The sequence below is a fragment of the Oryctolagus cuniculus genome, chromosome 9 (assembly GCF_051225735.1).
Source record: "Oryctolagus cuniculus isolate XC-2025 breed Fujian yellow rabbit chromosome 9, ASM5122573v1, whole genome shotgun sequence".
In the NCBI taxonomy this organism is placed as follows: domain Eukaryota; kingdom Metazoa; phylum Chordata; class Mammalia; order Lagomorpha; family Leporidae; genus Oryctolagus; species Oryctolagus cuniculus.
Genome location: NC_142875.1, coordinates 99,398,996 through 99,422,097, shown reverse-complemented (window position 1 = coordinate 99,422,097; position 23,102 = coordinate 99,398,996). Strand labels below are relative to the sequence as shown.

The following is a 23,102-nucleotide window of genomic DNA, read 5'->3' as shown; positions in this document are numbered from 1 at the left end:
CAGGGCCTGGACTGACTTACAGAGATTATGGGTACTTTAAGCCAAGAGTGGCAACAGCTCCATGCTCTTGTGTAGGAAAAGTTAAAATATAAACGTTGTGAAGGTCACCTGTTTCTTGAACTCCACGGGCTTTTTACTTTCAGCTCTAAGTGTAATCACCAAGCTATCTTGTATGTTCTCAACTCTTTCAATAAAATGCTTGAAGCAGAAAAAACAAACCCACATTTCCAGGTACCAAAGTGTACTCCTTTTAAGCCAAGATCCCAGACAGTTTGTAGCTAGACAACAGAAAGATATGGAGACCAACCACCCCCTTTACGGATGTGCTGCAGCCTCTGAACTAAAGCCAGTCACACAAGCACACTGTCTCATGCCTCTTGTGGAAGCCCCTGGAAAGGAAGTGTAGGCAGGCACACTTTATCACAACCATGGAACTGAGCCCCTCTCATGAGTTTATTTTCATGGAGACATGTAGCCAATTCAAAACAAAAACAAAAGCAAGCCACAGTGAGTTACTACATCCTTTATAATAAGAAAAGAGGAGAGGAGAGAAGAGTGTAGCTCACTAGCCTAGGCACACCTTTGAAACGGCTAGACTGTATACATACCTGAAGTCCAGGTAAACCAAAAATCAAGCCAGAAACATTACAAGGCTCAAAGCTTTCCAGTGAATCAAAAGCAAGGGGAAAAAATGATTGGGGAATTCTAAGCTAATTAAAAAAAAAAAAAAAAACAACCTACATTTCGATGACTATGTGATGCCCACTGCCACCAGATATGAACGCTCTTCAAAAAGTGTGTGGAAAATGGAATTAAAAGATTAATTTATTTTAGTGCAAATTTTTGAAACCAATGCATGTGAGGGCCCTTCAAAAAGTATGTGGAAAATGTGTATTATGAAAAAAACTGCAAGAACTTCAAAACTTTTTTTGTAACAAAATAATTTGTTTCATTTTCAATGAACACTTGTAACTTCAGAGTCACAAGTCTTTGTATGTCTTGAGTGAGAAATGCTGCCTTATGTTGGAGGGCATTGTACCTTATTTTCCTTAAGCTGATTCTTCATCATTGACCATATAGTCAGACACGTTTCCTAAAGAGAACTGAACTCAATAGCAAAAGTTCTTTGATGAATAAATACTAAAATTTCTGGAAACAAGAGCAGCAGATGTGTTCCTTCTTACTGTCTGCTGGCTCTCTTCTTGTACCTGTATCTTGATAGACAAGTCACCCAGACTTGGAGGAGGTGGTGGCAGATCAGTTACACTGGTCACAGTTGTTCATCACCAGGAAATGCCACCAACCTTCATGTCCTGCTGGACAGTATCAATAAACATTGTGGATGACATGCTGTAAGATGAATTAGCTTGTAGACGATCTACTAAGCATAGACAGGCAATAAGAAATCGGCATAAAACACATTCATTTCCAGATAATCCTTGAATTCTTAACCTGGCAGCCAAAAGGATATTTGATGTGGCTAAAGGGAAAACCGATACCAATAATAAAATTTATTTAATATTTTGTAAGAAACAGATATTAAAAGCCATCAAAATAGACACAGATGAGTTCTATGGAATTTCTCTATATAAAAATTATTATACCCTGAAGACCTCTGAGAGCATATTTTAATTGTTCTCATCATGAAAAATGGTACATGATATAATGCATATTTTAATTAGCTTGATTTGGTCATGCCATAATGTACACGTTTGAAAACATTATGTTGTACATAATACACATATAATTCTTATTTGTAAATTGACAATTTCTAAAAAAGAAAATAAATTATTACCTCAATTTCCCTTATCAAAGTAGTGAGTTTTGATTCAGGTATATTTTAAAGTCAACTAATAACCACCGCTTGAAAAAGTAAAAAAAAAACAAAAACAAAAACAAAAACAAAAACCTGGCACTGAAACATGCAGTAATGTTTCTTTTTTTTTTTTTTTAAGTTTTACTTAATTATTTTGAAAGTCAGCATTACAGAGAGAGAGGAGAGACAGTCAGAGAGATCGTTCATCTGCTGGTTCACTCCCCCAATGGCCACAATGACCCAGCTGGGCAAGAGGGAAGCCAGCACTTAGGGGCTTCTTTGGGTCTCCTATATGAGTACAGGGGCTCAAGGACTTAGGCCTTCCTCCAATGCTTTCCCAGGCTCATTAGCAGGGAGTTGGATCAGAAGTGGAGCAGCTAGAACTTGAACAGGGGATGCTGGTGATGCAGGCAGCAGCTTAACCCATTATGTCATAAGGCGACACCATATATTAGTGTTTCAATGTCACCTTTCAAGAAGGTTTGCTTTAAAATTGCCAAAGTGAGACTTGATAATGATAAATAATTGTGTTCTGTCTTAATTCTATTACTTTCAAAATACCATTTCTGGACTATAAAATACCATTTTTTTTTTAAAAAAAGGATTTATTTTATTTCTTTAAAAGACAGAGTTACAGAGAGAGGTAGAAACACAGAGAGAGGTCTTCTATCTGCTGGTTTACTCCCCAGATGGTTGCAACAGCTGGAGCTACACCAATCCAAAGCCAGGAGCAAGGAGCCAGGAGCCTCTTCCAGGTCTCCCACATGGGTGCAGGGGCCCAAGGACTTGGGCCATCTTCCACTGCTATCCCAGGCCATAGCAGAGAGCTGGATCAGAAGAGGGGCAGCCGGGACTAGAACCGGCACCCATATGGGATGCTGGCGCCACAGGTGGAGAATTAACCTACTATGCCATGGCGCTGGCCCTCCTAAATACTTTATTAACTGATAGTATCTATTTCTGTATTAGGCTCAGTCAGGGTTCTTCCAGAAATGAAAGGAAGGCTGTCACTTTCTTAGCTACAGTCAACGAAGTTTATTAACTGAAACATAAAGATTCTTCTCATTGTTAATGACTTGTCCTTTTGAAATTTACCAAAATTCCTCCCTACTCGGTTTTGATATTAGAAAACAGAAAGATCTGTATTGAACAGACTATGAAATTAACAACATTATTTATAAACAGCCCTGAAGAAATGTAAAGTGACAGAATGAAACGCAAATAAAAAGCAGGTTTCTAAAGAAAACTCTTTGGATATTCTCCGGAGCATCAGTGATCTCCAAAGGTCAATATACCACTAGAGAAGAAACCAAACTTAGACTGTCAGCAGGCCCACTTCTTACCCAGGCCACTTAGTGTTACAGATTTTCCCACTCTGGTAGTTTGGTACTGTAAAATCCAAGGCTTTTGGATAAACTAGTTCAAAAAGTTCATGGAAAAAACAGCATTAAAAGATAGGAGTGGGTGTATAGGATAGCAGTTAAGAGGATGGGCAAGAAGCCCACATCCCACATCAGAGTGCCTGTGTTCAATTCCTGATCTGATGTTAAAAATAACCTTTTTTGGGGCCGGTACTTGGGCATAGCAGGAAAGGCTACTTTGTGTGACGTCAGCATCCCATATAGGCAGCTGGTTCATTTCCTGGCTGCTCCACTTCAGAACCTGCACCCTGCTAATGGCCCTGGGAAAAGCAGTGGAAGATGGCCCAAGTGTTTGGGTCCCTTCCACCCAGGCAGATCTGGAAGAAGCTCTTGATCCTGGCTTTGGCCATCTGCAGAATGAGCCAGTGAATGGAAGATCTTTCTGTCTTTTTCCCTCTCTCTCATGTAGCTCTTTCAAATAAATTAATAAATCTTTAAAACAAATAACCTTTTTCAAAATTATATGAAGATTAAAGTAATTTAAGGTTTGGTGGCAAATTTTTTTTTTCTAATTTAGATGATGTAAAATCAATGTTTTTCTAACTCTGTTGTCTTTAGACCTCACAGAGTAACTGTTCCTTTTGATTTGCAATTAAAAAATTAAGCAAAAATGAAGTAAACATAAAACACTATGAAAATAAATACACAAGTCAAAAAGGAAGAACTAAAATCTTCGTGTCATTGGCTGTGTTGCATTTCTCTGTATCTTCAATAAAGCAGGTACAAATGTTAGATACTGTGGATACAAGTCAACAATCTCTGCTCCAAGGAGCTTACGGTACAGGAACTGGCAAGCTGTGGCTCATGGGTGAGACTCACCCAGCTACCTGCTTGTTTTCTTTCTTCTTTTTTTTTTTTTTGTTTTGTTTTGCAGTTTAAAAAAATTTCTGTAATTTAAAATTGTGGTTAAATATATAAGACAGAAGGGACCCTTAAGGACTATCAAAAGTACCTTGGAAAACTTACTCACACTCTGCTTTCACACTGGGGTTAGCGTTACCACGCCAGCTCTGAAGTAAAGCTCCCAAGCTGCACCTCAGAGCTTTACATTGTATGATTATGGGTTAGCCACAGTTGTTCTGTTAGCTTCTGTGAAGTCATACTTTCTTGGTTCCTACTAACTCAGATAATCTATTCTCTGTCTCTCCCCACCTCCCCCCATCTGCTCCTTAATCTTTGAATCCCCAGTGCATTATCTTCTTGTGTCATTTTATACCTCCTTTGTTTGAATTCCAAATCTATAGATACTCAATTGTCTCTATCAATTGTATTGGATAGTTCTAACTAAATGCCCCACAATTCAGTGGAAAACAACATCCACCTAATTTCTCAACCCCGTCATCTAACACCTTAACTGTTCTACTTCCTAACTCAGTTCATCCAATCAATAACCAATAAATTATGCCTCTTGTCTCAAAAATCTCTTAAACCTCCTTAGTACCACTTCAGGTCAGGATTTCAACAGCTGTAGATTACTAAAGTGTATTCTATCTTTCCCTCTCCAACCCATTCTCCTCCAGAACTACTTATCTGAAATGCAAAGATGAACATCAGTTTCACAGGGGTCTTCCAAAAGCTCACTGCCAGTGCTACTGGTGATACAGCCGAAAGGAGAGCCTAGCCCACTACACCATCTTTGAGTCCAGTCCAGAGCACTGGGGGGAACAGGGTACCCGTTCACTCAGAGGAAGTGAAAAGGGGCATGTCTCTCTCTCCCCATCCCCCCAAACGACACCCAGCAACCAGCAGAGAGAGCGCAGACGCCATTTTGGACATAAGCAGGTAGCAGCTGCTGCAGGTCTGGTGTGCGCACCTAGCAAATGGCAGGGACAGTCACTGTCCTGTCAGCAGAGGCAACCACAGCAGCTCTTGCTGCAGGAACCAGAACCAGGCAGGGAAAAGGAGCCATTCCGATATTAGTATCAGATGCAGAGGCTCTTACATGTGCCCAGCACAACTGTGAAATATGTAGGGCTACAGCCGGCAGGTATTGTGCATGTGTGCTATCCAGGGATTTTATCAGAGGGAAATATCCATTATCCCTCTCTACTCTTAAATATTGTCATTATCTATTCTACTTTATGCTCCACTATTATTGAATCACTTGTGATTCTCAAGTTTTTAGCAATTGCTATCTGTTAGGTAGAAAGTCAGATATGAGCTTATGTGTGTGTGACAAAGGCCTAAGGAGACATCTAGGTCCAGCATATGCATCTCAAAGTCATCCCGATAACCTTCCAGGGGCAGCCCAGTATCTGTACTTGAAACATCCTGCCCCTTCTACTGGGAAACCTGCCAGGTGGGGGTCCCCGCCCCTTCTGCCTGATAATCTTCCAGGTGCAGCCCAGTATCAGCGCTTCAAACATCCTGCCCCGGATCCTGATCTTCCAGGAGGTCCCGCTCACCCTTCCTCTAACTGGGGCGGCGCCAGCCAGGCTTCCCCCTGTCTGATAACTTCAGGGGGAAAACTCAGGAATTTTTAGTATTTACATCCAAAAAGTCCTTTGTTCCAGGAGAAGAAGATGTGGGAAGACAAAGACCCATCTCCTTAAAAACCCCCGGCCTCAATTGGACTGCGTGCTTAGCCCTCTGCCTTTCTGCTGAGTTGCCCGCCTGACCTGCCCAGGTGTATTCTCTCCACTCAACCATGTAACCTCACTCTCCCCCAGTCTGAGCAACTGGGCACTCTCTCTCAGGTTCTGTCTGGAGAGGTGCCCATCCGTTCTTACGGATGTCCCATCCCTAATAAACCTTGCTATTTTACTTTCCACTATCTCTCTCTGAAGCCTGAATTCTTTCTTGCACGAAGACAAGAACCCCTGCAGTTCTCCGGTAACACTATCCATCATTCAAAATCATTTTCTGAACTTACAAGAAGTTATGCTTTATCATCAATTTCTATCTCACTCCAAGTTTCAGAGAATCTGCGGCCGGTGCCTGGGTTGATCCTCTGCCTGCAGCGCCGGCATCCCATATGGGTGCCGGTTCTAGTCCTGGCTGCTATTCTTCCAGTCCAGCTCTCTGCTGTGGCATGGGAAGGCAGTGGAGGATGGCCCAAGTCCTTGGGCCCCTGCACCCACATGAGAGATCAGAAGGAAGCACCTGGCTCCTGGCTTCAGACTGGTACAGCTCCGGCCATTGCAGCCATTTGGGGAGTGAACCAATGGAAGGAAGACCTTTCTCTCTGTCTCTCTCTCTCACTGTCTGTAACTGTAACTCTCAAATAAATAAATAAATAAAATCTTTAAATAAAAAAAGGGGTTTCAGAGAATTTGACTACAGCCAGAATTCTGTGCTACCTTCAGGAACACAGTACTTTCATGGCAGCTTCACATTACAACTTGAGTTGTAGTCATGCGATGGTGCAGCATGTATGCTCGCATATTTGAACTTCATCATGCTTCAGCACATTTGCTTGTATGTCCTACCCTAAGCACATGCTGAATGAACTGATCTGAACTAAATCATCAATACATCCATGTCACACAAACACAAAATATACAACTTTTAGAAATAAGAAGTGGGGAGAACAAGCAATTATAATTTGCAACTTCTATTTTTAATTATCCTAACTCCAGACACAACTTTCCATCCCTGGAAAAAGGATACAATATAGAAATGTAGAGACTGCATTCTAGGTCATCCATGCCCAAGGTAACTATTGTTAAAACAACAAAACCTTGGATTTCAGGTGATAAGAGTTTAGTGCTTCTGAGGCATTCCCATATCATGGAACCCATAGAAAATGACAATGGCAAATTAAGGTAAAAAGATAAACCTGTTCTTGGCATGCACCTGAAACCTGCTGTAGCACCCTGATTCACATACAGGTTGAGCATCCCTAATCCATAAATCTGAAACCCAAAATGCTACAAAATTAAAAACTTTCTGAGTGCTGATAGGACAGGACAGGTGGAAAATGTCATACTTGGCCTCCTGTGATGGGTCACAGTCAAAAGGCAGGCACACTAAAACTACTGTATGAAATTACCTTCAGGGGTGGGGCATTGTGACGCAGCCTGTTAAGCTGCCTCTTGTGACCCCAGCATTTTCTATCAGAGCTCTGTTACAATCCAATTCCTATAATTTGCATGGGAAAACAGTGGGGATGATCCAAGTGCCTAGGTGCCTGCAACTCACATCACAGATTCAGATGGGAGTTCTGGGCTTCTTCCAGGTCTCCCATGTGGGTAGCAGAGGCCCAAGCACTTGGATCATCCTCCACTGGTTTTCTCAGGTTCATTAGCAGAGCTGGATTGGAAGTGGAGCAGCCAGGACATGAACCAGCATCCATATAGGATACCAGTGTCACAGGTGGCAGCAGCTTTACCTGCTATGCCACAAAGCTAGCCCCACATCTAAGAGTTTTCTAAATTATAATGACAAATAAAAAAACAAATAAATAAAAAGGGGCTGATACTGTGGCATAGGGGCTAAGCCTCTGCCTGGGGCACCTGCATCCCATATGGGTGCCAGTTCATGTACCAGCTGCTCCTCTCCCAATCTAGTTCTCTGCTATGGCCTGGGAAAGCAGCAGAAGATGGCCTAAGTGCTTGGGCTGTTGCACCCATGTGGGAGACCTGAAGAAGCTCCTGGCTCCTGGCTTTTAATTGGCCCAGCTCTGGCCTTTGCAGTCATTTGTGGCAGTGAACCAGCAGTTGAAAAACTTTTCTCTCTGTCTCTGTCTGTAACTCTACCTCTCAAGTAAGTAAATAAAATCTTTAAAAAATAAATTATAATTACAAAAAAAACCAAACATGCAAAAACAATGAGAATCAAAATTCAGTACCCACTGGGGCCTGTGTTGTGGCACAGTGAGTAAAGCCACTGCCTGCAGTAATAGCATCCCATATGGGCACTGGTTTGAGTCCTAGCTGCTCCACTTCTGATCCAGCTCTCAGCTATGTCCTGGGAAAGCAGTAGAAGATGGCTCACGCCTTTGTGCCCCTGCACCGGCATGGGAGAGATGGAAGAAACTCTTGGCTCCTGGCTTTGTATCGGCCCAGGCTGATTTCAGCTTGGCCCAGCTCTGGCCTTTGCAGCCATTTGTGGAGTGAACCAGCGGATGGAAGGTCACTCTCTCTCTGCCTCTCTGTAACTTTGCCTTTCAAATAAATAAATAAATCTTAAAAAAAAAATTCAGCATCCACAAGTCTTCCTTGAAAAGTCAATTAAGGATAAAATTCAATAAACATAAAGTTGAATCACAGATGGGGCCAGTGCAGTGGCATAGCAGGTAAAGCCACAGCCTGCGACTCTGGCATCCAATATGAGCGCCTGTTTGAGTCCTGGTCATTCCACTTCCAATCCAACTCCCCGCTAATGTGCCTGAGAAAGCAGTGAAAGACGGCCCAAGTGCTTGGGCCCCTGCACCCACGTGGGAGACCTGGAAGAACCTTCTGGCTCCTGGCTTCGAATTGGCCCAGCTCCAGCTATTGGGGCCATTTGAGGAGTGAACCAGCGGATCAAATATCTCTCTACGTATTTTCCTCTCTGTTTCTATAACTCTGCCTTTCGAATAAGTAAATGTTTTTTTAAAAAATATTTGAAAGATTTATTTGAAAGCCAAAGTTTTACACACACACACACACACACACACACAGAGAGAGAAGGACAGAGAAAGAGGGAGAGAGAGAGATCTTCCATCTGCTGGTTGACTCCCCAAATGGCCACAAAGGCAAGAGCTGGGCCAGGCTAAAATCAAGAGTTGGAGCTTCCTCTAGTCTCCCAAGTGGGTGCAGAGGCCCAAGCACTTGGGCCATCTTCTGCTGCTCTCTCAGGCACATCAGCAGGGAGTTTGATCTTAAGTGGAACAGCTAGGATTCCAACCGGTACCCATACGGGATGCTGGCATCGCAGGCAACAGCTTTTCCCACTATGCCACAACATCAGCCCCAATAAAATAAAAAAAATTAAAAAAAAAAAGATGAAAAGCCGGCGCCGTGGCTCAATAGGCTAATCCTCCACCTTGCGGCGCCGGCACACCGGGTTCTAGTCCCGGTTGGGGCGCCGGATTCTGTCCCGGTTGCCCCTCTTCCAGGCCAGCTCTCTGCTGTGGCCAGGGAGTGCAGTGGAGGATGGCCCAGGTGCTTGGGCCCTGCACCCCATGGGAGACCAGGAAAAGCACCTGGATCCTGGCTCCTGCCATCGGATCAGCGCGGTGCGCCGGCTGCAGCGGCGGCCATTGGAGGGTGATCCAACGGCAAAGGAAGACCTTTCTCTCTCTGTCTCTCTCTCTCACTGTCCACTCTGCCTGTCAAAAAATAAAAAAAAAAAATAAAAAAAAAAAAAAAGATGAATCACAACAGATGATTCAGGGAAAGAGAAAGTATGATAAAAGGTGATAAGTACTGAATTTAGATGTAAAAGACTAAACAAACTTGGGAATTGTAAGATATAGATGTCATCGGATCAGCGGGGTGCGCCGGCCACAGCGCGCTTGCCTCAGCGGCCACTGGAGGGTGAACCAACGGCAAAGCAAGACCTTTCTCTCTGTCTCTCTCTGTCTACTCTGCCTGTCAAAAAAAAAAAAAAAAAAAAAAAAAAAAAAAACACACACAAAACACACTGGTAAGGAGAAGCAGTGATTTATCCATCTTTTTGAATATGGGATGAACTAATACTGATTAGATGATCTGACCCCTATTTATTAATCTTTTCTTGTAACACTGGAAGGATTGCTTAGGAATTCTCCTTTTCAGTAGAGAAATACTCTACTGAAATTTTGTTCATTCAGTTATTATGAAGTTGAATTAAGTTTGAATTTTATTCAAAATGGCATGCCATTATGATCCTGTGAATTTTCTCCAATTTTTCCTTCTGGATATGTGAATAGGAAAATGACAGGAATTCTAAACACATGCTACAAATGCTGGTTATCTCCTACACAGTTGATTTTGGGGCTATTTTTTGCTTTTTTCTTCTTCCTACTGTTTGCTATTGTGGTTTAAAACCATAATAAATAAGTAATTTTTAAAAAACTGACCAGAGTAGCACCATCATACAGTAGAAAAACCATTGTTCCGGATCAGTGGTGTCTCTTGGCAGCTGCGTCACCTTAGACAAGTAGCTTCATGAACATCATTGTTTTTGTCCCTGGTAATACGAATGCCTAAACTTCCCTGAGCTGTTGCTAAGATTGAGATAGCTTAACATGACACATCTCTATGAAATGTGAGTATGGCACCTGGCAGGCACTTAACAAATTCTTAGTTCTTTTTGAGAGCTCAGGTTTTGACTACAAGAAGAAAGAAAGAAAAAAAAAAACCCATTGACACTCTGGGTTTTAGGTTTCTCTCCAATTTTATCGTGTGTCTTTCAGTGGAAAGAAAAATGGATACAAGTTTTACTTCCCAAGATCAGCGTGGCTAAAGACTGTTGGTTCCGTTAAAAGTGACGACTGCAGGTTACTGTTTGGCGTTTCACAGAGTAAAAGTTCAGTGGTTCCAAAGACCTGACTTTTCAGAAAGATCATTTCCCTCTTCTTTTTCTTGGGGCGAGGAGCATGAGAAAAGTAAACCAATTTATTTCCTTAAATAAAAACAAACCATGCTAAAAACAGACTTGCAGAAAGTTCTTTAACAAAGAAATTTCTGATTTAACCCAAGAATTACTCCCATCAGAGTCCTGTTATTTTCAAGTTTGCCTTCCCAATCTGAAAACCACCAAGTGACCCGTTTGGTCTTTCTCCTCCAGCTGTATAACATTTGGAGACACTAATCTGTTTGTTGCTTCTTTCTTTTTTTAATTAAGTGTTTTTTTTTTTTTTTTTTTTTTTTTTTTTTTTTTTAATTTGAAAGAGTTATGGAAGGGGCGGAGGGGAGGAGTGGGGAGACAGAGAGAGCGGTCTTCCATCCGTTGGTTTACTCCCTAAATGGCCAAAACAGCCGGGGGAAGGCCAGACTGAAACTAGGAGCCAGGAGCTTCTTCTGTGTCTACCACATGGGTGGCAGGAGCTCAGGTCCTTGGACCATCTTCTGCTGCTTTCCCAGCCATTAGCAGGGAGCTGGATCAGAATTGGAGCAGTCGGGTCTTGAACCGGCTGCTATATGGGATGCCAATGTCGTAGGTGGTAGCTTAACCAGCTATGCCACAACGTCGGCCCCTGTTTGCTATTTTTAAACGATGCTTTCGTAGAGTCTACCATTTTTTTAATCCAGTAATCAACATTGCTTGATTTAATGCAAAAAATTCAACATTCAAACTGTATCAATCCCCTTTTCTCTCACTAAGATACTGACTGAATCTGTTGCATGATTACTAGGAAAAATAACCATTAGAGAACCAAATCATATTTTTTAAAAATAAATAAATAAATGCCCCTTTCCACCAACCTGACTCTCCCCTTAGTACCCCATAAAAACTTAACATAATTTGATGTTTTATTGGTAAACAAAGACGAAAATGGTTTTGTTTAAGAAATCTATAATTTGAAAGATAAAGCCTCAAAATATAGTCTATTTCAGCACCTTAGCAGGTAGCGTAGAAACATTATAGGAAATCCCTGTTGTAATAGAAATTACATGTGTCAATCTTTCTGGGTCCCAGAAAGAATGAAATAAAAGCACATGAGACTCGAGTGAGAAGGGAAAGAGTGAGGAAGATGCCGGACATCTTGTTCATTAAGTGAATGAGTAACGAAAGCAATGAACTACTAACAGCTAAAAACTCCCTAAAAATGACTCAGTATCAAAACCAAGATAACTAAACTCTCAAGTTACAAGAGAATCTGCTTCAAGGAAGACCACACATACACTTTTTGTGCTAGCTACAGTATTCCTAGTGTAGCTCACAGGAGTCTTTTAAATTAAAAGCAGTGTGATGACTGAATGGACTACTTTCATGCCAAAGTAATCATCAGCAGAATTCTGAAATTGTGAAATACAAAGATTAATAGCAAAGCTGCTATGCTTTGACTGTCTAGTGAAATAGTTTAGCATTAGTACTACAGCTAAAGCAGGGGAGTGTTAGTTGCGACAAATGACAGTGTCTTTTGAAGTGTACAGTCTATAATGGGAAAAAAACGGTTACTTGCTTACGAAGTTTGTTTGCATAGGGCTCTGTTGACCTCATGTTGCCTACAGGAGATCCCCAGAAGAGCTGTAAAGTCGGCTTTCAGTCCAGGTGCTCTAGCTCCTGTCTGTCAAAACAGAGCTATTTTCTTAATAAACATTTCAAAGCTGCCTATGCCAGGACTGATTAGTTTAGGGGCTAGAAGGCATTGTGGGAACTGCATGAGTGACAGGGAAAAATAAAAAGAAAGATAATATAGGTATTGGTATTTATTTCACTGATTTTCTAAAGTGTGTGTGTAATTTTTAACTTTTGAGAGAGTTCCTTTCTAAATCCATGCACTGGATTCCTTATTGGTCTTCTGCTCTATTCCATTCCAACTCATCCTTAACAGAGTGAGAATTATCTTTCTGAAATATGGATTGTACCATCACATCACTTTGCCACTCTCTATGCCTACACAATGAAACTTCAAATTAGTATCATGGCATACAAGGCCATTCTAGCTTTAACCCTCAGAATTTCCTTCCAACGTTCTTTGCTTCAGTAGTATTACAGTTCTTATATTTCCTAAATTGTACCTTAATATTCATACCTTTGTGATTTTTTCATATGCTATTTTCTGTATTTGGAATAATTTCCCATGGAAATGAATCCAAGCATCTACAGCCAACTTGTCTTTGACAATGGAGTTAAAACACACCCTGAAGAAGAGACAGTCTTTTCTTTTTTTTTTTTTTTTTTAAGATTTATTTATTTACTTGAAAATCAGAGTTAGAGAGAGAGAGAGAGAGAGAGAGAGAGAGAGAGGTCTTCTACTACTTTCCCAGGCCATAGCAGAGAGCTGGATCAGAAGAGGAGCAGCCAGGTCTCAAACTGGCGCCCATATGGGATGCCAGCGCTTCAGGCCAGGGCGTTAACCCACTGTGCCACAGCGCTGGCCCCCGAGACAGTCTTTTCAATTAATGGTCCTGAGAATACTGGATATCTACATGCAAAAAATTAAAACAAGGTTTCCTCCCACCCTAACCTGTCCTCCACACAAAAATCACCTAGAAATGGATCAAATATCTAAATGTTAAGACCTGAGACTATGTAACTATTAGAAGAAAACATAGGGGCAACACTTCAAGACATTGGCATAGGCAATGAATTTTGGATGGTTCTATGACTAAATCTCTGTGACAGCCTTAACATTACACTGGAAATGTAAGAATGCCCAATGAAATAATTCATGTCTCCATTAAAAGTGAATACATTGGTAATTACTAAATAAATATTATATATTCATACATTCTATGACATAGCATGAGATTGAAAGAACTATTGACTATATGTTAATAATGTGAATAAAACTCATAAGATAGAGTGAAAGAACCTAAACCCACAAGAGTACTTATTTTTAATTCCATTTATAAATAATACAAACCAGGTAAAATTAAATATACATATACATGTGTATATATATATACACACATATATATCTTGGTGGTTATTCAGGGGAGATGTTAGTGACTGGAAGGGAGCACAAAGAAGTCTTTTGGAGTACTGCTCTTATTCTGTCTCTTGATATGGATGCTTGGTTATAAGCTTTTCAGTTTGTGAAAACAGTGAACAGAACTAGTAGTATATATACATTCTTCTAAAGGTCTAGTACACTTCAATAAAAGTTTAACAGATATGTTAAGGAAGTTTAAAAACAAAAGCTAAGTGGGAAAAATTAAACGGATATAGCTGAAGATAGAATCAGTGAATTGGAAGACAGTATAGAGAAAATAGGCAAAAAATTTGAAGAGCTAATTACTGCTAATGTTCCAAAACAGAAGAACAAGATGAATCTTCAGCTTTAAGGTACTGCTGTGTGTCCTATGTAATAAAAATAGAAGTTCCACTCACAGACATCAGGAGCTGAAGAAGGAAAAGGTAGAGGAAAAGAGGGTAACTAGTAACGGAGCCTGAGATGCTGACAGAACAGAACTTTAGAGTTTTAAGCGTATGATGTGAAGCCATAAATGTACAAACAGGAGCACTAAAACAATAATATTGTGAAAACTGGGAGATTGATGAGAAGCAAGCAGTAATTTGAGTGAGCTAAAATCTTCTGCAGCAAGAAGTCAATAAGAACTAACATTCTCAGTCTAAAGTTGAGATTGATCAAGAAACCTCAAAAACAAGAATTCTCTCTAGAAAGCAGAGCTGAGAGCAAAAAGCTAATGGTATTGTTGCCTTTCCTAACAGGTCTTTCTACTTTCTTCATTATTTGATTTTCATGTATTATAATCCTTATCTTTTCCACAAAATAATGTAAAATGTTGGTTTGAGGTCAGCACCGTGCACAGAAGGTAAAGATGCTGCCTGCCATGCTGGTATCCTATACGAGCCATCCCCCCACCTGCCCTGTTCAAGTCCTAGCTGCTCCACTTCTGATCCAGCTCCCTGCTAATGAGCCTCAAAATCAACATAAAATGTCCTGAGGGCTTGAGACTCCACCACCCACGTGGGAGACCCAGATGGAGTTCCTGGCTCCAGCTTCAGCCAGGCTCAGCCCCAGGGTTGTTGTGGCCACCTGGGGGAGTGAACCAGCAGATGGAAAATCTCTTTCTGTCTCTCCTCCTCTCTCTCTGGAACTCTTTTAGATAAATAAGCCTTAAAAAAAAAAAAGGAAAAATTGGTCTCAGATCACAAATGACACAAGTTCTTAGTCATATAACAAAGGATACTGCTTGAAACAGCAGGGTTCAAACCACTGCTGCTGAAGGTACAGTTTAAATATCCTCCTCTCAGCTTTTATAATTTATATCCATTGGGAATGATGAAACTATTCTCCAGAATTTCTTTAAAGGAGAAATCAAACATACTAGAAAACTGAGTCCAAAGTCCTGGGAGCTTTTAGTTTAAATCATCTTTAACTCCTCCCTTCCCTTTAAACACCACATATCCCTTTGTCATTGACTCTTCTGTTCATTCTTCTGCCTCAAAAGTTCTTCATCTTCCCTGTTAGACATAAACCTAGTTCACTATTTCTTGCTTTAATATCCACATTCTTAGTATCCAAATTATTTACACTTTCCCCTTTACCAACTAGGTAGCATCTAGAAGAGCAGTATTAAACAAATGGAAGAATCCAAAGTGATAGATCTGTTCCTTTCCATTTATGAAAATGACTGGGAAATTATTCACTTTATTACAGCCTCAGTTTCCTCAACTACAAAATGATTATAATGCAGGCAGCCTTCTCACAGGCTGCTATAAGTTAGCACAATATATACCTAGAAGACAGAAAACAACATAAAAATGTATTATTTAATTGAAGCCAGGAACTCCAGATAGGTCTCCCAAGTGAGTGGAAGTACTTGGGCCATCATCTTTCTTAGGCACATTAGCAGGAAGATGGATCGAAGGCAGAACAGCCAGGACTTGAACTGGTATTTTCATATAGTATGTAGGCATCCCAAAAGACAGCTTAACCTGAAGCCCCACAAAGTTGGCCTCTATTTATGGCAATTTTTTTTTTTTGCATTCTGAATAGGATTTAATTTGTAGAAGACCCTCATTAAGTGTATGTGTGATTAATTTTGTTTAAGCTGTTATAAAACTATTTTTTGGGATACTGGATGATTCTACATCTAAAAAACTTACAAAAAAACTTTTCTAAGATCTAGAATTTTGTTCTGGGGCTGGCACCATGGTATAGTGGGTTAAGCTGCTGCCTGCAATGCTGGTATCCCATATGGGCACCAGTACATGTCTTGGCAGTTCTACTTCTGGTCCAGTTCCTTGATAATGTGCCTGGGAAAGCAGCAGAAGATGGCCTAAGTGCTTGGGCCCCTGTACTCAAGTGGGAGACTGGATGAAGCTCCTGGCTCCTGGCTTCAGCCTGGCCCAGCCCTGGCTTTTGAGGCCATTTGGGGAGTGAACCAGCAGAGGGAAGGTCTTTCTCTCTATCTAATCATGGCTTTCAAATAAATAAATAAATGTTTTTTAAAAATGACATTTTTTTCTTTAAAAGATTTATTAAGGGGCCAGTGCTGTGGCATAGTAGGCTAAGTATCCGCCTATGGTATTGGCATCCCATATAGGAACTGGTTCGTGTCCAGGCTGCTTCTCTTCCAATCCAGCTCTCTGCTTATAGCCTGGAAAAGCAGGAGAAGATGGCTCAAGTCCTTGGGCCCCTGCATCCACATGGGAGACCCAGAAGAAGCTCCTGGCTCCTGGCTTCAGATCAGCCCAGCCCTGGTCATTGCAGGTATTTGGGGAGTGAACCACAGATGGAAGTCCTTTCTCTCTGTCTCTCCCTCTCTGTCTGTAACTCTTTAAGAAAGATCTTATTTATTTATTTGAAAGGCAGAGTTACATAAAAGGAGAGACAGAGAGAAAGAGATAGAGAAAGAGATCTTCCATCTGCTGGTTCATTCACCAAATGGCTGCAGTGGTAACTCATGTGGGATGCAAGTGTTGCAAGTGATGGCTTAACCTGCTGTGCCACAACGCAGCCCTGGGGAATTTTTTTTTTTTTTTTTTGAATGAACAAGAATGAGGCAGGCACACGTGCACACACACACACACACACACACACACACTTCCACATACTGGTTCACTCCACAATGCCTGCAAAGGCTCAGGCTGGGGGACGAAAACCAGGCGCCAGGAACTCAATCCAGGTCTTCCACCTAAGCGTCAGGAATCTAATCACTTGATTCATCCTCACTGCTCTAGGGTCTGCATTGGCAGGAAGCTGGAGTCAGCGGCTGGAGGTGGACATCAGACTCAGGACTGTGATACGGGACATGAGCATCTTAACTACTAGGCCAAATTTTAAACATTAAAACTTACACTTTTAAACAGATTTTCATTCATTCATCAAACGGGCACTAAAGAGTTCCAAGAATGAAACAGGCCAGGCTCTTTTCCCTCCTTGAGAACAGGTACTCTGTATTATTCAGTTATACTCCAGCACATAGAATACACTGACTTACACTGACTCAAGGTGCTCTGGATTCTACCAAGAAGAAACCATGTACACAGTTTTAATTTGTGGTAAAAATAAAAAGCAATACGAAAGGCTCAGAGCAAAGTCACAGAAAGGAGTGCCTTCCTGTTGTGGCGTCATTCTTCAGGCAAGAGATAAAGAAAGAGATAAGGCAAGGTGAGACATAGAGGGAGAGCGTGTGAAAAGATGATGGGGAGAGAGGGATCCGTAGGAGAAAGAGTGGGAAGGGGGAGGGATGAAGAGAAGAGTGTGTACGGAAAGAACAAGGATAAAAGTGAGGTACTAAGGGCTGGGAAATGGTGAACAACATGGAGAGCTCTGATTATAGAGAATCTTCAATGCCAGGATCCAGAGTCTTACTTTTAGCCTGAAAACAATGGGTAGGTGGCCTTTAGAAAACTTTAAGATGAAGTATTATGATCACATTTATGTTTTTAAAAGTATTAACCTAGAAAGAGCAAAGGAAAGGATTGGCAAAATGCAGAACAAGTTAGAAATTAAGATTGCCAAAATAAAAGCAACAAAATATCAGAATAATTTCTAGGAGGACAGACACAAAATGATACTACCATATATGGTGAATTGATAGAATATATGATCAAAACAGCTATGGGAAGCAAGAGAAAGAAAGTAGTTAGGAATGATCTATTAGTTTTTGGTCTAAAAAACTGGGTGACATGGTTACATTTATTGTTGCTGAAAGTAATGAAGAGAATGTTTATAAAAGAAAACAATGAGCATGCTTCCGGATTTGTTGAGATTGTTTGTGGAATGTTAATGAGGCCAGGTACAGCTGGCACTGACATAGCTTGGGAGAGGGATGCGGCCTGGAGTAAACTCTGTGTTTGTTTATTTGTACTAGGAAGTCATCAGCACTTATTGACAGTAGTTGATGTTACTGAATAGATAAAATTATTTGGGGAGAATACAGGGGGAAAAGTATAGATCATGAATCTATGAATTCATGAGGCCATTGATGTTAGGGAGAGAGAAAGAATGGCTTTTAAGGAATGGCTAAAGAGGTAGGAGGGAAATCAAGATAATTCAAAGAACCAAAGATCAATTGTCACCACAAAGCAACATCAAGAACTTTCTATAGAAGAATTTATTCAGGGGCTGAATATCATGAAGTTAAAAGGGCACTAAGTGCTACTTCAAGAAACTAAGATATTTGTGCAAGTATATATTTATTCTGCTAAAACCAGCCTATAAGAATTCTACTGTTAGAACATAAGGACATGAAGAATTACTATAAATGCAAGGGTCCACAAAACACATGAAAATAATTCTTGTTACCTGAATAGAAATGTCCAAGACCTTTGTAGCCCAGAGTCTAGATTAAAAGTTTGAATTAATGCAATAAGTAAGAAATCTAGGATCCAAGATTTAGAAGCAAAACCAAAAGACAAAAGAGAATAGGAGAAAATTTTGAATTAAAAACAAAGGCAAACCAGAATTTACAGACCACTGATTATTCATAAAGTGGCATGCTAGGAAATGCATTCATCACCAACTGAAATATCTTAGTTTCAGTGGGATGTAAGTCAACACACTGCCCACAGACTTTTGATATTATTTTTTAAAAAACCACAGAAACAGTTTATCTAAAATTTAGTCTGGAGTAACATTTTCATAGAAAGATATCTAAGTTTTACTTTATGTTGGCATTCCATAATCTTTCCAAGAGGGAGAAATAATGAATTTAAAATGATTGAAGAAATTATCTTATGTACTAGACATTAAAAAGGGAAACTGAAAAATAGTGAGCTTTCAACCTAAAACATTTGTCCTTGGAAGTAGTCTTAGCAAAACTTGGGAGACTTTTTACTCAATATCTAAAACATCACCTTTCAAACACAAAGAATTCTGGCTCCCAGTCTATTCCAAGTTCTATCTAGCACATAATCTTTTTGGCTCTAATAAAGAATGTTTACCTAAGTATAATTTGGAAATGGTATTATCAGGTAGGATCAAAACTCAGGTTGCTTCCTATTTTGACAGAGATGAATTGCTTTTCTGCTTCAAAGGATAAGCTTTTGTTATGAATGCTCTCACTGTTATAGAGTCAGGATTTTCCCAAGAATGAGGTCAGTTATCACTTGATAAGCAAGTTAATTAGGTAGAATAATGAGATTCACTGCAGTTAAGTTATTCGATTAAAAGGTTAAGAACTATTAGTCCAACTCTGACTTACTCTCTTCAATTAGTGGGTTTTGGGTAAAATGTTTTGATTAACCTTGTTCCACTTTACCAGAGGTTGCAAATCAGTATAGTAAGTATCTTTGTTCTTTACTTTTGGAAAATAAAGAATCAAGAGATAAACTTGTAAAAGACTTTAACGGAAAGAAAATATATTTCTAGGGCTACTATTAATAATAACATGGCTTTTTTCTCCAATAATAAGACTTTGGATCGTATATATTAAAGTAGAAGATTGGTAGGTTCATAATGCAAGTAGGCTCTTCAAACCAACAAGATTTACTTGACTTTAGAATAAGTACATATATTACTAAATAAAAAGCAAATATGCAATTGAAGTGACACTATGCGATAACAATTATGATAAAATATAGAAATGAGACATATCCAAATAAACATGTTTGGAGAACTGAAAGATGAATGGACAAATTGGCACATATTTTGTGTTATGACAAACATAAAAGATAAACTATATTCATAAGACAAGATGAGTAAAACTGTAATCCTTAAATTCTCCTTTAATGTTCATGTACTTCTGTTTATTTATTTATTTATTTTTTCCTCCACAAGAAAGAGGAATAAATATCTGGAACAGTCAATGACAAGAATTACAATCTTTAGGGGCCGGCGCTGTGGCGAGGTAGGTTAAGCCTCCATCTGCAGTGCCGGCATCTCATATGGGCACTGATTGAAATCTCAACTGCTCCATTTCCAATCCAGCTCCCTGCTAATGTGCCTGGGAAAGCAGAGGAAGATGGCCTATGTGCTTGGCCCCTGCACCCGTGTGGGAGACCTGGAAGCATCTCCTGGCTTTGGCCTAGGTCAGTCCCAGCCATTGCAGCCATTTGGGGAGTGAATCAGCAGATGAAAGACCTCTCTTTCTCTCCCTCTCCTTCTCTCTCTGTATCTCTGCCTTTCAAATAAATTCTTAAAAAAAAGAAAAAAAGAATTACCATCTTTGAATTATCTAATTTGAAGAGTGAGTGGGGTAGGTGGGTAACTGGCCAGCTGATCACTATGGTTAGGATGCCTGTGTCCCATGTCAGAGTGCCTAGGTTTGTTTGATCCTTAGCTCCAGATCCTGTGTCCAAGGCCCTTAGGAGGCAGTGGTGATGACTCAGTAATTGAGTTCCTATTCTCACATGGGAGACCTCTTCTGAGCTTCTTGCACTGAGCTTTGGCTTGGAAAAGCCTTTGCTGCTGTAGGTATTTAGTGAGTGAATCAGCATATGGGAGTTTTTTCTCTCTCTTTTTAACTCTGCCTCTCAAACACATACACATACATAGATAAATATATATATTTTGTATGTCATTTTTGTTTTACTGTGGCTTCTGCATTTCAAATAAGCACTTGCAGGTAATGGGGGCTTTGAACAGGATCACCTGGTATGAAAAGTTTTCCCAAGAAACCACAAAAAGATTGTTTTTTTTTCTTTCCTTTTTCTGTCAACTTTTTGCCACCCTCAAGGCAGTGTAGGTCCCAACAAAAAGATGGTAGTTAGGGCACCATCGTGGCTGCAGGTGATGTGATGTTGGTTGCATCTGTCCTGGTGTTTGTGTAACTTCCCTGGTTTGTGTTTGATTCACTGGGGGCACCTGGCTTGAGTTGGCTCCTGCTGCGCTGCAGTGAGGCCACAGCCTTGGTTCTGGTGTGTAGGTAAAGGTGAGGATGGTAGAATAAATCATTCCAGCACTACGGACCAAAGTTACTGGAACCTGAACTGGCTGCAGACCCATTGCCAACCTTCTCAGAATGCAGAAATGTCTGGGACAACAGGGAGCACGCTCTCTCCACACCTGTACATGGTTTCTACTTCTACATCCCAAACCACACTCATAAACTTGGAGTGAAATTCTGGCCTGTAAGTTCAAGCATTGCTACGTCCTCTCTGCCATTCAACTGAAGACTTTCTTTTTTATTTATTTTATTTTTTTTTGACAGGCAGAGTTAGTGAGAAAGGGAGACAGAGAGAAAGGTCTTCCTTGTTCCGTTGGTTCACCCCCCAAATGACTGCCACAGCTGGCGTGCTGCACTGCTCCAAAGCCAGGAGCCAAGTGCTTCCTCCTGGTCTCCCATGCGGGTACAGGGCCCAAGGACCTGGGCCATCCTCCACTGCCTTCCTGGGCCACAGCAGAGAGCTGGACTGGAAGAGGAGCGACCGGGACAGAATCCGGCGCCCTCCTCTCTGCCATTCAACTGAAGACTTACTACGACACACACAGGGGTGACTGGGCAAGGACAGGGCCCATTCCCTCATAAAAGTTATACTCTGCCTTGTCTGTACTAACGATTGTCCAGGAAGCTCCATCATTTATCATTTCTTTATTTGGTTCTTTTGGGCATGGAGTGACCTGAAATTAAATTATTTCTTTCTTGAGAAAGGCACATTTTACCTTATTCTTAAGGTAAATGCACATTCATGGAGTTGAGAACAGGATCATCTGCATCCAGCGATGCCATCTGCTTATCAACTTTCCTAATTATCAATCTTGGGAGTGCCATGCCAGTAACTGAACACACAACTTGACCGTCTTTCCATAATGGATGTAGCCATCTTGGACTGTAAATTCTTCTCCTTCTGATTCATCATCACCCAGGAGATGAATATAAAAAGCTCCCCACTGCTGAGAACTGGCATGGAAGTTACTTCCTTCTATAAGCAAATATCTGGTACTGATTGTCTAGGATCAAAGGCGATTAAATAGAGCCACCTTTGTACCTAAGGCAATGCACAAATCCACATTTTTCAGTGATTGTTTCTTTTTGGATGGCTGCGAGATGATTCTTATCTGCTTGCTGAGGAACACATCAATGTCATCACTGTTGCCATAGAACATATTTATGGACAACATGAAGTGTTTTCTCTTGTCTGAATCAGATATTTTCAGTGTTTTGGCTGTGCAATAGTTCTTTCTTTCCAAGTTCGGCTGCTACATTTCTTGATCACTATTTCCTATTCCAATAAATGCACAAGGTTGAAACTCTTGTTCAGAACAACCATCAGGTTCCATTTGCTCTTTTTTTTTTTTTTTTTTTTTTGGCTTCCATCCACTGCCCATAAGATATACACAGGGAGGAGGGCAAAACACCCTTTTTTTCATTTCCATTTGACATCTGTGCAACTTTTGCATGAAGAATAAGCACTGTTTGATCCCCTCGATCTTTTAAATAGTTTCGCATAGCTTCTCTAGTGAGTCGCGTGGGTGGTGGTCGCTCACCAAATTTCCTTTTAATCCACGCATGGTCTTTCAAGAACATGTTAAGGAAAGTCCCAGCCTGGAACACTTTGAGTCACCTCAAAACACCTCAGCCAGTGTATCTGTATCATTCTCTTTTCCTTCTGAGATCATAATGGTTGCAAATTATAATGCTTTCATTTGAATGATAGTCTCATAATTTCAAAGACTTGTCACAACAGGCACCATCTTCCATACATAAATAATTTTAAGAAGAAACATGAATGGGATTGAAATGTGTGCGTGTATATATATCCTATATATAGATTATTTGCTTTACTAAACTGTCTTCCAACTCCCATCCTTCTGATGTTCAATTTACAGTCTTATGAAATGTGCCCTCATTCATTTGCCAATCAAATTAGCTGCCTTGGCTTCTCTGGATTGTTTCCCTACAGCAGAAAAATTGTAACATGAATAGAATAAG

General features: G+C 40.5%; 1 protein-coding gene and 1 pseudogene across 14 annotated transcripts in view; both read right to left on the bottom strand.

Moving 5' to 3' along the window:
• ERC1 (ELKS/RAB6-interacting/CAST family member 1) overlaps positions 1-23,102 on the bottom strand; it is a 522,480-nt gene that overhangs the window by 165,457 nt on the left and 333,921 nt on the right. The gene's annotated exons all lie outside the window — the stretch shown is intronic.
• LOC103349010 (recombining binding protein suppressor of hairless pseudogene) lies at positions 21,829-22,973 on the bottom strand (annotated as a pseudogene). The gene has a single exon (XR_016213717.1). The product of XR_016213717.1 is annotated as a recombining binding protein suppressor of hairless pseudogene (transcript).